Source organism: Dermacentor albipictus, unplaced genomic scaffold (assembly GCF_038994185.2).
Source record: "Dermacentor albipictus isolate Rhodes 1998 colony unplaced genomic scaffold, USDA_Dalb.pri_finalv2 scaffold_16, whole genome shotgun sequence".
Taxonomy (NCBI): domain Eukaryota; kingdom Metazoa; phylum Arthropoda; class Arachnida; order Ixodida; family Ixodidae; genus Dermacentor; species Dermacentor albipictus.
This window is the reverse complement of record NW_027225570.1, coordinates 2,407,958-2,420,726: the sequence shown is the minus strand read 5'-3', so window position 1 is coordinate 2,420,726 and position 12,769 is coordinate 2,407,958. Positions and strand designations below refer to the sequence as shown.

The 12,769-nt window shown below is 46.5% G+C and overlaps 1 protein-coding gene across 4 annotated transcripts in view; it reads left to right on the top strand.

The window, feature by feature from the left end:
• LOC135899653 (leucine-rich repeat-containing protein 24-like) overlaps positions 1–12,769 on the top strand; it is a 293,594-nt gene that overhangs the window by 139,744 nt on the left and 141,081 nt on the right. The window lies entirely within an intron of this gene.

Here is a 12,769-nt window from a genome sequence, read left to right as displayed (position 1 = left end):
CTTCAAATTTCTGTGTCAGTGCTCCTTTAAGATTTACGTGGTGACTGGGGCTTTTTACTTCACAATAAATCATGCAATCGTCTGCGAATAGTCGAACCTTGGCATTTATATCATTCGTTACGTCATTACTGTAGAGTAGAAATAATAGCCGAGCTAGTACGGAGCCCTGCGGTACACCGGATAGAACACGAACCGTGTCCGAAAACAGTAACCGAGCTGTACAAACTGCGATAACGCTCTGTGAGGTAATCTGCAATCTAACAAAGAATCAGTCCGTCTCCAATTACCTTCTGCAGTTTAAAGAGCTATTTAATGTGCGACACATGGTCGAAGGCTTTCGACAGGTCCAAAAAATGATATCGATCTGTGATTTGTTGTTTATGCCTAATGCGAAGTCATGAAGCGTTTCAATTAGCTGGGTAACGGTGGATAGGCCGGAATGAAAAGTAGGTTGTGTTCTACAAACTCTGAGGTGTACTTCAAGATAATATGCTCTAGTAATTTACATGTGCAGGTGAAGGATACGGGACGAAAGTTATCTGATGTGGATGGATGTTCTGACTTGAGCACAGGGACTTCTTTAGCGACTTTCCATTCTGTAGGTAGAAAAATGATAGAAAAATGTGCGAAATATAACCAACCTTTATATATAGCTTTCATTGATTACGAGAAAGCGTTTGATTAAGTCGAAACCTCAGCAGTCATGGAGGCATTGCGGAATCAGGGTGTGGACGAGCCGTATGTAAAAATACTGAAAGATATCTATAGCCGCTCCACAGCCACCCTAGGCCTCCATAAAGAAAGCAACAGAATCCCAATAAAGAAAGGCGTCAGGCAGGGAGATACGAGCTCTCCAATGCTATTCACAGCATGTTTACAGGAGGTATTCAGAAACCTGGATTGGGAAGAATTGGGGATAAGAGTTAATGGAGAATACCTTGGTAACTTGCGATTCGCTGAGGATATTGCCTTGCTTAGTAACTCAGGGGACCAGTTGCAATGCATGCTCACTGACCTGGAGAGGCAAAGCCGAAGGGTGGGTCTAAAAATTATTCTGCAGAAAACTAAAGTAATGTTTAACAGTCTCGGAAGAGAACAGCAATTTACAATAGGTAGCGAGGCACTGGAAGTGGTAAGGGAATACATCTACTTAGGGCAGGTAGCGACGGCGGATCCGGATCATGAGACGGATATTATCAGAAAAATAAGAATGGGCTGGGGTGCGTTTGGCAGGCATTCTCAGGTGATGAACAGCAGGTTGCCATTATCCCTCAAGAGAAATGTGTGTAACAGCTGTGTCTTACCAGTACTCAGGTACGGTGCAGAAACCTGGAGGCTTACGAAAAGGGTTCTACTTAAATTGAGGACGACGCAACGAGCTATGGAAAGAAGAATGATAGGTGTAACGTTAAGGGATAAGTAAAGGGCAGATTGGGTGAGGGAACAAACGCGAGTTAATGATATCTTAGTTTAAATCAAGAAAAAGAAATGGGCGTGGGCAGGACACGTAATGAGGAGGGAAGATAACCGATGGTCATTAGGAGTTACGGAATGGGTTCCAAGGGAAGGGAAGCGTACCAGAGGGCGGGAGAAAGTTAGGTGGCCGGATGAGATTAAGAAATTTGCAGGGACAACATGGCCACAATTAGTACATGACAGGGGTAGTTGGAGAAGTATGGGAGAGGCCTTTACCCTGCAGTGGGCGTAACCAGGCTGATGATGATGATGATGATTCTGTAGGTAAGCGGCCTTCGTGTAGTTACTCCCAAAAAGATCAGGCTATAGAATTTACTTATTGGCTCAGCATACCGTTTCAAAAAGCTTTTCAGTATACCTTCTTGTTCTTTGCTTTTCTTCTCATCTAGTTTCGGCAGCAGCGATAGCAGTCCAGCCTGAGATATAACAGGAACGCCTAACAATGGGAGCTGGCTAGTAGCGCTGGACCCGTACTCAGCAAGCAGACAATTGTATGGCGTAAAAATGGACTGAAAGTACTGGTTGAATAAGTTTTCTTTTTCTGTACCTTCCTAGGGAGATATCGGCAGATGAAGGCTGGGACGTTCATTTAGATGCTGCCAAAACTTATGCGGGGCAGCTTTCATAACATTGTTCAATGTTGTGTTACAGAAGAGTTATCTGGCGCACCAAAGTTTATGCTTGAGTGATTTCGTTAATCCATTTATCCGTAACTGGTAAAGTGGTAAGCTAAGACACGTCGTGACTTGTTAGATTTGCGCATCCTTATTATTTTGTGGTTCATATGTATTATGTCACGCGTGATCCATGGATTCTGCTTCCGGATGACCTTTTGTATTGTAGGTACAAAACTATCTATGCAGTGTCCAATATGAGTTTTGAATTGCGGCCATACGTCGTCTATGTCAGTTTGATCATTTGTGCAGAGGTTATAGAAGTCCGGCTATTCGTTATAGAAATCTGGGTGCGCCCAGACTTCGCGCGTTATTGGGCGAGTGACTGAACACCGTAGCATGCCACGTATAAGAATTTATACGCTAGAAGATAGTCTGTGCTAGAGAATCTCACTTGTTTATGTTCAAGAGAATAGTGTGAAATATATGTCCGCCTGTGCAACCCATCCCATTACCGCCTTGGAGGCATTTCTCACTTCACCGCACGTCAACAAACGTGACGGTCCACGTGATTACTATATACATGGCCACGCAAAAATTTTTGTTATACGCAAATAAACCCATGCCCTCCGGCAGGTGCGTGTAGCCAGTGCCTGAGTGATCGGCAGCAGCCATCTTTTATTCCTTTCGGAACGGGCAGCCTGCTGCTATTGAGAAGAAAATTCAGTTTTGTTCGGCATATTAATGCATCTTTAACGCGTACGCATCACTTTGACGTGGTGCGTGTTTGCGGTTTTGTGACGACGCGTCACAGGCAGATGAAGTGGGTGCAGGCCGAAAACTTTTGACCAATAGCCTAGGGCTAATGGGGAAAGGGCGTCGAATCAGAAATAACTATTTGGCTTTTGTTCAGTCAAATCATGCATAATCAGTGTGTACAAGTCATATCAGATGGGGAGATATTCCGGTTCTCGTGATGTCGCGTGGTAGACAAGTGAAGTGGGGGTCGTCCAAAAAAGTATTTGACCAATCTTGAAGGGCTGGCGCGGAATTAGAATAGAAACGGTTGGAATAGTTTTACATTAGCGCTCCATCTCCCCGTAATCACGACAATGTCGGCTTTCAATGCCAGAAGGATAGCTTCAAGTTCATGCACTTTATTTATAATACTGCGTGTATTTAAATTGAGAGCCAGTTAACGCGCTGACTGCGAGTTATTCGCTTTCCAATAGTGTCTTTGTCTTCGTTTTTTGACTTAACGTCAACTATGTCCTTGCATTCATCGTCCCATGTGAATAAGCGTCCATTTATTTTTACTTTGTCGTATACCAGAGAGACCTTTTCATTTGTGCCCCGGTGTTCTTTAGTTCGTTCCCATAATTTTTTCCTAATATTCCTGACAGTAAGGGAAAAATATTCCCCGATAGAGTAACCGGAATTCTTTAGTTTGGAACATTTCTTAAGAATCCTTATCTTGTCTCGGTAGTCAAGGAAATTTATGATTATCGGCCTAGGTCTAGATTCGTTGTCTTCTCCAGCTCCGACCAGCCCATGAATTCTTTCAATGCCTGTCGTAGTAACTCCCATTATATCCTCAAAGACTGATTTTCTGACGGTATCATGCGAATTATCTGCAGATTCACCCTCCCACTCCGTAATACCATAAATGATTAGATTAGAGAGGCGGCTTCTGTTCTCAATCTCGTCGACCTTGCTTGTCATGATAGCAAGGTTACGTTCTAACTGTGAGACCCTATTGGCACACTCCGTTACTTGTTTTTCGAGCCCATTGAGTTTTTGAAGCTTCTTTTCTATTGCACTCAGTTTCTGATTGGTTACACCTTTTCCCTTCTTAATTTCCTGAATTTCTTCCGCAATCATCTTCAGCTGATCAGCAATCGCTGTATCAATGGGGCCGGAATTCTGCTCAGTGTTACTGCCAAGCAGAAGCAAATTTCTAAGCAAAACAATCACATTCGAGAGCAATTCACAAAGCGGCTGTGGCCACGGCAGCAAATCAAGCAGGCATTGTTACTTCGGAATGATTTTCCATCACGTTTGCTCACCTCTGCTGAAAAATGCTAACGGGTTGGTGATGCTCATCTTGGCGTTGCCGCCGTGCCCATGCCGAGGGATCCAGCGACGCCGCATCTTATACTGGACGGTTCTGATGCCTGTGACGATGCGTTCGTTGGTTCTGTTGATTGTTGCGTGGTGCCGTACGGGATATGAAAGACGCGCTGGTGAAACGTGCCTGGTAGAAATGTTCATGCATCGGCCAAGCGAGATTCAAGCACCGTGAGGTGTATATTCTGAACCGGCTACCGGTGAAACCGTGACTGCGTGCAGCTGTAGTTGGCGTATCTGCGTGTAGTGCGTAATTAGCCGCACGGCGAACTAGCCCAGGACCTGACTGATAGTAGTGGAGGCTCTTCCATGCGGCGTCGCTTTAATTCCGGCTGCAGAGTCAAACCTCGGCAGAACGACGTGCGGGAGTGGAATAATCGAAGTGTCGGTACGCCGCAAGGATGGCTTCAGTTGTTGCACAGTGCTTGCACAAAAGCCAATTGAATGCGTCGTCTGCAATTCCCTTCAGTACATGGCCGACTTTGTCCGATTCCGAGATGTCTTTGTCTGCTTTTTTACAAAGAGTCATCAGGTCCTGTATATGGGGAATATACTCTGTGGACGAATGAGCCCGTATCGCAAGCTCTTATCGGCCTGATAGCTGAGGTCCGGCAGGTTTAACAAATACGTCATGCATATTTTGTTTGTAGACTTTCCAACTAGTCTCCTTCGTGTGCGTCAAACCACGTGCGAGCCGTGCCTTGGAGGTAGATGGTTACGTTCGCATGCATGAGTGTGGCATCCCATCTGTTATGGTCGCTGATGTGTTCATACCAGTCTTCCACGTCTGTGTCATCTGTGCCGCTGAAAATCCCTAGGTCACGAGGGTGCGATGTCACTAGATGTGATCAAGCCTGCGTGGATGTGGACGAGGCGTCGCCGTTTCAAGACATGGGTACGGAACTGTCCAGTACGAAGATCCAGCGCAGCATCGTAGTGAGAGTACCCCGCACCTCCATCAAGTGTGACAATGTAGGAGGTCTGCACCGGTGTTTAAATAAACGCAACAGCGAGTGCTCCGAAACACAGTATCGGAAAGCAATTAACCTCGTCTTTCTCTGTCCTCGCGATGCTGGCACGTACCATACTGTAACAATGTGTGTGTGTATGCGTATGTATATATATATATATATATATATATATATATATATATATGTATACACGGGGTGTTTGTGCTATGATGTTACGTAGCTTCTGAAAATCATCTGTGGCAGATAGCACCCATAATAATCCTTGAGATATATTGCCCCAACAGGTGGACATTATTTGGACGGGAACTCTAAATACATAATTGAATATCTAACGCAAATTTATTATTTCAGTTTCTAGCTAGTTACTTCCCAGGACAAATCACAATTTACAAATTGTAGGCGGGGAGTTCGCAAGGTAGATCCAATTGGAATGAATTCTCAGGGTGACACCAGTATCGATATATAAATTCCCGTACTTTGGAAAGAAATACACTGACGGTCCAGTTACTTTTCGCTTAAATGCAGATAACAGTGTTTTCTCTAAAACGTAAGTGGAAAATTTTTACAGCTAGTTTAATGGATCATATTTTGAAAATGTCTTCCACAGAATTGCTTCCTGTAGGATATACCTTGCAGTCTCACGAGCTAAAATTTGTAAATTGGAACATGGAACGCAATGTATTTAGATGAAAACCTAATTATGAATTTTTGATAATTAGTAGAATATGAACTTGGATCTTTCCTGCAAGTAATGTCGCCTCTACGAGTAGACTAGCTCAAGGACTAGGACTGTGCTACCTGTCGCAGGTGATATTTCAAGATTGCCTAAAGTCTTCGCAGAAACACCTGGTATACGCACACATGAACACATATATTATACACGAGTGTATCTGCAAGTGTGCACACGCTGCTTTTCCAAAAAAAAAAAGATCCAGTTTGTTGACTTCCAATACATTTGAAGTATTCTTTAACCCTTTTGTTTATTCGGCGCATCGTCATGGGGGTAAGTAACTGCAGCAGCACTTTGCCCTCGTAGGGCAGCCGCATCTAATTTCAGATTATCACAGACTGATTGGACTGCTCTGGAGTGTCTTGCTATAGCCACTGCTGAAGTCGAAGGGTTTACGTCCCCTTCAATACAGTGCGCGCTCGCGAAGTGAACCGGGGAAAAAGTTTAAAATTCGGCACTTAAGACTGCTTACGTGTGGGAATGCGAAACTGTCATGGTGCCGCGAAATGGCCTTTTTTCGCTCGCTCCTCCTCCGCGCAAGCCTGCGCTCCAACTGCGGCTCGACGAGGCCCAAATGTGAACGCGCCAAGCGTCTCGGCGCCCTCGCTTGCCTGCGCGTAGTTCGTAACTCGAAGAACCGACAGGCGGCGTTCAATCGGGAATTTTTTTTATGTTGTACAGGAATTTTATGCACTGGTGACGTGGCGTCACATCCTCCTCATTTGCCTGCACCGTCACTTGCCCAAGTAGGCACGCGCAAGGCCACACGTTTAGCCAGGCTGCGACGTGACCTCTGCAATGATGCAAGCAACAGGCACATCTTTAATCAACCATAGTGTACCTGTATATGCTCCCGCAGGGAGCAGAGTTGCGCATAGGTCTGGTTTATGATCCAGCTCTGCAGTGGAGCCAATCCTCGCGCGCGCAGGAGGCAAATGCCGCGCTGTGTTCCATTTGCTTTTTTGTCTGCTGGTCGCGAGATGCATGCGGTAACTGTACGCAAGAGCTGAGCAAGACGACACTTTTTAATGGAGGCCAAGCTCGAACGATTGGCGTAGCCGGAGAGGTGTCAACCCCCCGAAATTTTTAGTTTGTGTGTACATGCACATACACACGTACATATACAAACACACGCACGAATGCACATATAAAGGACAGGACCCCCCTCGATCCCTCGAAATAAAATCCTGACTACGCCCGTGGCTCGAGCAGCTCAAAAGTTCGCGTGCAAACGCGCATTACCTGGCAACAAAAAGTTCTGCAATGTTTTTCAGCACGCATATGAAGTCGTCTCGCGGAGGCGGAAGGCAAGAAATGTTTTAAAGGGTATTTAATGAAGACTTCACAGACTTGTAGTAGACAATTATGTGAGCACATTTTGGCTGGCGAAACGAGACGAATAATGAATCTCGCCAACAGAATTATCGTGCCTGCAATTATGTCAGTGACCGTTGACCGTCATTCATCACTAAACGTCGGTCAGAGCAGCTGCAAGTTTTCGATATATGCGGGGCAAACACGTAAATTTAAACGCATTTCCAATGTTCCCATGCGCTTATTTTTACGATTCATACCGCAAACTTAACACCTTCTTCGTAGCAGCAAATCTGCAAGTGGAAAAAGATTCAAGGTGCACGAGCTTCTAAGTCAAATTTATTTCGTACAAGGGAATGGATGAGCAATTGCTAGTGGCAGCAGGGGATGAGCGCTGGTTCTTGGAGCCTTGGGGGGCAGAATTGTAAGCCACTGGAAAGGCAATGAGTTACCAAAAGCAACAGCAGGTTATTTTTATTGGACTAATCACATAACAGGACAAACTGGCAAAATAATTATTCAGACATAGCAGACCGTAATATGAAAGCACATTTTTTTTTAAATCTCTTCATACTACTCAAGTTAATTTACTATAAAGAAGCTCGTATTAAACGTACAAAAAATAATTTCACATTCCTCACGTCGACTAATGCTGATCCAACAGGCAACATATTGCGGGCGGTAAATGCTGAAGCTATCGCAACTGTCTCATAAGCGGGAGCGCACGGTGTTTTCGCTAACAACAAAACAATGAACACCAGCATGCCAATCGACTTTACATAAAAATCAGAACGCCGACAAAACACTAAAAACAAAACGGAGCAGAGGAAACCTAGGGTGCAGCAGGCAAATTACTTTGTTCTGAACACACTTTTCTGGAGCCGCATAGTCAGAATACTCGAACAAGCAGCAAAGCGAATTGAGCGAGTTGTTAAGTTAACATTCTTGGCGTATATGTGCAGCGCGACACAGACGTGTCGTCCTTTCTTTGTACCGCGTGTGTGTCGCGCTGCATACATACACCAAAAATTGCACTAGTGAACAACCTCTCGCGCTAGGCGTACGCATTTCAGCGTGTACAGGAGTGTTACTCGAGATAAATTCCGCTTTAGTGTAAACGAGCCGAACTCACCTCTGTGAACAAGGCGAACGCACCTCGCATATCTGGGTCCCTTTCGGAGCCGGCCGGTCTCGTCTGTCCGCACAGCGCCGCGTAAAAAGCTTCGCCACCTTCCGCGCGATTTGCGCAGCTTGGGGCGCTGCAACCCGTCATACTGGAAAACAAGCGTCAAAATGATCTGCTTCGTAGCACTTCACCAAAGTCGTTGACTTAATATGCTCGAATACCGTACCTGTAACCCGGAGCCGATCGTCGCTACGCACGCTGACGGTCCGCTGATTGCAATTTCGATGACAAAAACGAGTCGGCGCCGTTTTCGTAAAGTTGGCTTCGGAGCGCGCAGTTGATCATTTGACGTCATTTTGCACCACGTGATCGCGCCCGGTGATTAGCTAGTGGTGCTAGCGGCGCCGGAAATGTTATGCGCAACTCTGCTCCCTGCGGGAACACCCGCCGGCACCAACCAGAGCCGGTGGAGCCGCCTCGGGGAAGCGTGCTTGTCTCGCACTCCGGAGGACCGGCCTCTTTTCCAGCCCATACCGAAATTGACCAAATTTTCTTTTCAGAAGGATGGCTTGGTGTGCTAGTTGCTAAAGCATCTTCAAGCATTAACAGCGCACACAGACGGCAACAGAGAGAGGAACAACGGGGCACAGCGCCAAACTACGACCAGTACCCTATTGAAAGGAGCAACACATATGTAGGCTGAAACAGCCAATGGGAAAGCTAACAAAGCAAAAATAAATAAATAAATTCCAAAAAAGAAATGGGACTCTCATCATGTCGCCCTCTGCCATTTACATTGCGTCATCCCGATATTTAATTTCCTTTTTCGAGGGCGTTACTGTAGGCGTCCTTCAGAATTTGTTTATCACGATAGTTTTCATAGCATCGATCGCTCGACGAGTCGCCGTTTCCTTCTCTTTATTAATCAATCACTGTACAGTCCCCGTCGACCGGTCTACAAGTGCAACATGGGCAGTGTAGGGACAGGTGGCTCCATGCGACAGTCTTTCCAACCAGATTTTTGTGCTCTCCAAGCGTGTCGTTCACACACCTAGCCGACTGGCCGATATTCCTTTCCTCGCAGTGCAAGGGGAGGTACTAAATTACGTCTTCCTCGCAATTAACAAACCCTGTGATTTATTGAGCATCTTCGTTTCTTTCTGGTGTTACGATTGACCATCGGATAAATTTTTGAATGTTTGTTGAGCGCAGAGAATACAACACCCACACCAGCCCACATGCCTCTTTCCTTGAGATTGTGTGCGATTCTGTGCATATAGGGCACCACGACGAACCTCTCTTTGTTTTTTGTTATCAACTGTCTGTCCTGGTCACCACGGTTTTGAAGAAGCCGCAAGCCAATGTTATGACCCGATGATGAGGTAGCCAGCCGACACCAGGCAAGAGATATGAGCGAAAAACCGGAGGTGGAGTTCACTAAGCGAGCTTAGAATTTTAGGGTAGAAAAAATCTTACGGGGAAGTAGTATTCACAAAGCTAAAACTGTTCGTAAGATCAGCAAGCTTGCAATGCCCACATCTGCAAAGACGAGTGCTGTGTATGTAATGGTGGCGCAGGTGCGAGCTTGGGCACTTGCACCAATAGTAAGTCGATCCACAAAACATAAAACAACCGACATAAGAAGACATTTCTACAATGTATGCCTACTCCGCTGACGCGGGTAAGTGTTGGAACGCGCTGCCGATTGGCCAGAGGCCACCACTGATAACCGAGGGTGTGCTTATATGTGTGGGGCGCGGTCGGGTTTGTCGTCTCAGGATGCATTGCACCGTCCATAATTGTATTGGGCATACGCTGCTGTGGAAGACAGGAACCTTAATGCTCAGCTGCGAGCTTTTACCTAATGTCTTATAGGCTGTGTATCTTAATGCGTGCAATAGCCCGACTTTTCATACTCGTCATGAAACTCTATTGGGTGATAGCGAAGAGAAGGGCGGCGTCCGTCCCTGACAACGGTTTGCCGTTGATGTCTTTTGAGTACTTCTATGTTCCTTTTTTGAGCTTTCTCTCTCTCGTAGGGTTGCCCATGATTGTTTTTCCCGACACTTCTGAGGCTGTAATTCTCCATGCGCGATGAAAGAACGAAAAAAAGACGCCTTAACGTTTCTAATTACCAAAAGTTGTTGCTGTCCAGGTACCCTCAGCCTTACCCGCCGTGGTTGCTCAGTGGCTGTGGTGTTCGGTTGCTGAGCATGAGGTCGCGGGATCGAATCCCGGCTACGGCGGCCGCATTTCGATGGGGGCGAAATGCGAAAACACCCGTGTACTTAGATTTAGGTGCACGTTAAAGAACCCCAGGTGGTCAAAATTTCCGGTGTCCCCCACTACGGCGTGCCTCATAATCAGAAAGTGGTTTTGGCACGTAAAACCCCATAATCTAATCTACCCTCAGCCTTCCACGTGTTATATTGCTGATAGTTTCAATTCCGCACTAGGTCGATGTGAGGTAGTGACTGTGCACACGGTTTTGTTCACCCTGTGGTCTACGGTGTGAGCGAACGAATGCGCACGGCCAATCCTGCCTGCAATGTGACGGGGGACGTCAAATGCGATGGCATAGACAAAAGGAAATGGCGAACAAATTCACGTGCCACCATTGATACGAAAGTAATGTGTACTGCTCGAAGGAGAGTGATGCTGTGAAATAAAATACACCTCGTGAACGGACCGAATAATTGTCGCATGAATTCACACACACACACAAACAAACGCGCGCGTGCATCCACATTGTATATAGAACCACATTGACGCGCATATCAGTGGAGACACTTTGTTTTAGGTAAAAAAAAAGAAGCACGCAGAAGAGCGCCCATAGAGACGCCACTACGTTTTGTATTGCATGCGCAAATCCCGTAAGAAGCAACAGGCATTGGGAAGACCAGGTGACAGAGAAAAGCGACAGCAGACGACAGCCGTCGTCGTCTTACAATTGGTTGGAGTTGCTTATTCGTTACCACAGACTAACACCTGTCACGGACGTAATGGCGTAACTCATGTCTCTCAGTCGCTTCGTGCGGTGTTCTTTCTATGTTTCCCTCCATCGCTTAAGAAGACCTTAACAGGCGTTTGCGGATTCAGCGCGAGAATTCTCGTTTGGCCGACGACAGTCTTATGGTACTCCACGCCCGCTGAGTCAGGTCTACATGGCGGCATGGGAAAACCGACCACAGTGGCCTGATATAACGAAGTGAACGGTGTGAAGCGTGCACGACGATAAGAATGGTCACTAAAAGGCGTCGTATCAGTAATATCAATGTCTGCTTTGCTCGTATTATACAGCCCTGCCCGGTCTCCAGGCGGCGCCCAGTTCTGTCACTCAACTCAGCGCGCTTGGACGAAGCTACGCATTTGCGCGTAGTTCTCAGTGCAAGTGCATATCGTATGGATTGTACTGAAGGGCTGAATGAACTTCACATCAACGTAATTGCAGCATGCGCCTGACAACGCAAAGATTATTTTATTTATGTGTCACTTCCATGTCTAAGTTCAATCACAGCGTACATATACGGAAGTCCTCAGGCTTCGACTCTGCTTCCATGATAGTTCCGGCTTTAGATGGTTTAAGTATACGCAACAAAAGGGGTAATATAGCGAGAAAACGGTCGGGCAAGGAGGCAATCTGTCCCAATAATATTCATTGCATGCTTGGAAGATATGTTCAAGTTGTCACACTGGGAAGGATTAAGAGCGACTATCAATGGCTAATATTAGGTTACGAAAAGAAAGTCCGATGCAAAAATGTATTTACAACAATGCCATGGGAGAAAGTTAGTGGCGAAATTTAGCCATTGCGCACACCAGAGCGAGGCCCTCGCACTCGGTGGTAGAAAAATTGCGCCCTGAAGGGCGGCAAGAGGCGACTTGGGTCGGCAATGGCGCGCTCGACTCGATTTTGCTCTTGGACGAGGACAGCACCTATGCCATGGCCGCTGTCGTCTGTGGTTGGTGCAGATGGATCAAAGTGGCCTGATATCGAAGGCATTGTTAACAAGCGGATGAGGGTGTTCGCAGCCCCACAAGAACGCCATGTCCGTCTTGAGAAGGTCAGTCAGTGGCCTGCCTAATATGCACCGTGTAACCCACAACTTAAAGAAGGTTACAGACAGATAGGCGGTGCCAGTCGTATTCTGGGCGCCACGCAAGCTCGCCCAGCTGTGTCCGTGCATTCTTTCTGATAGGAGCAACAAACGTGGCTGTATTATAATACATGCCAAGCCGTACACAATATGTGCTACCGGAGTCGGGTATGAGGTTCCGCTGTCTTGCGGTAAGACATATGTCGGCCAGACTGGGCGACGCGTAAATGAGCGTGCGTGGGAACATGAGCTGTCACCGAAAGGTAAAGACGGAACACATTTGCCTCAGCACTGAAATTCACATCCGTGTGCGC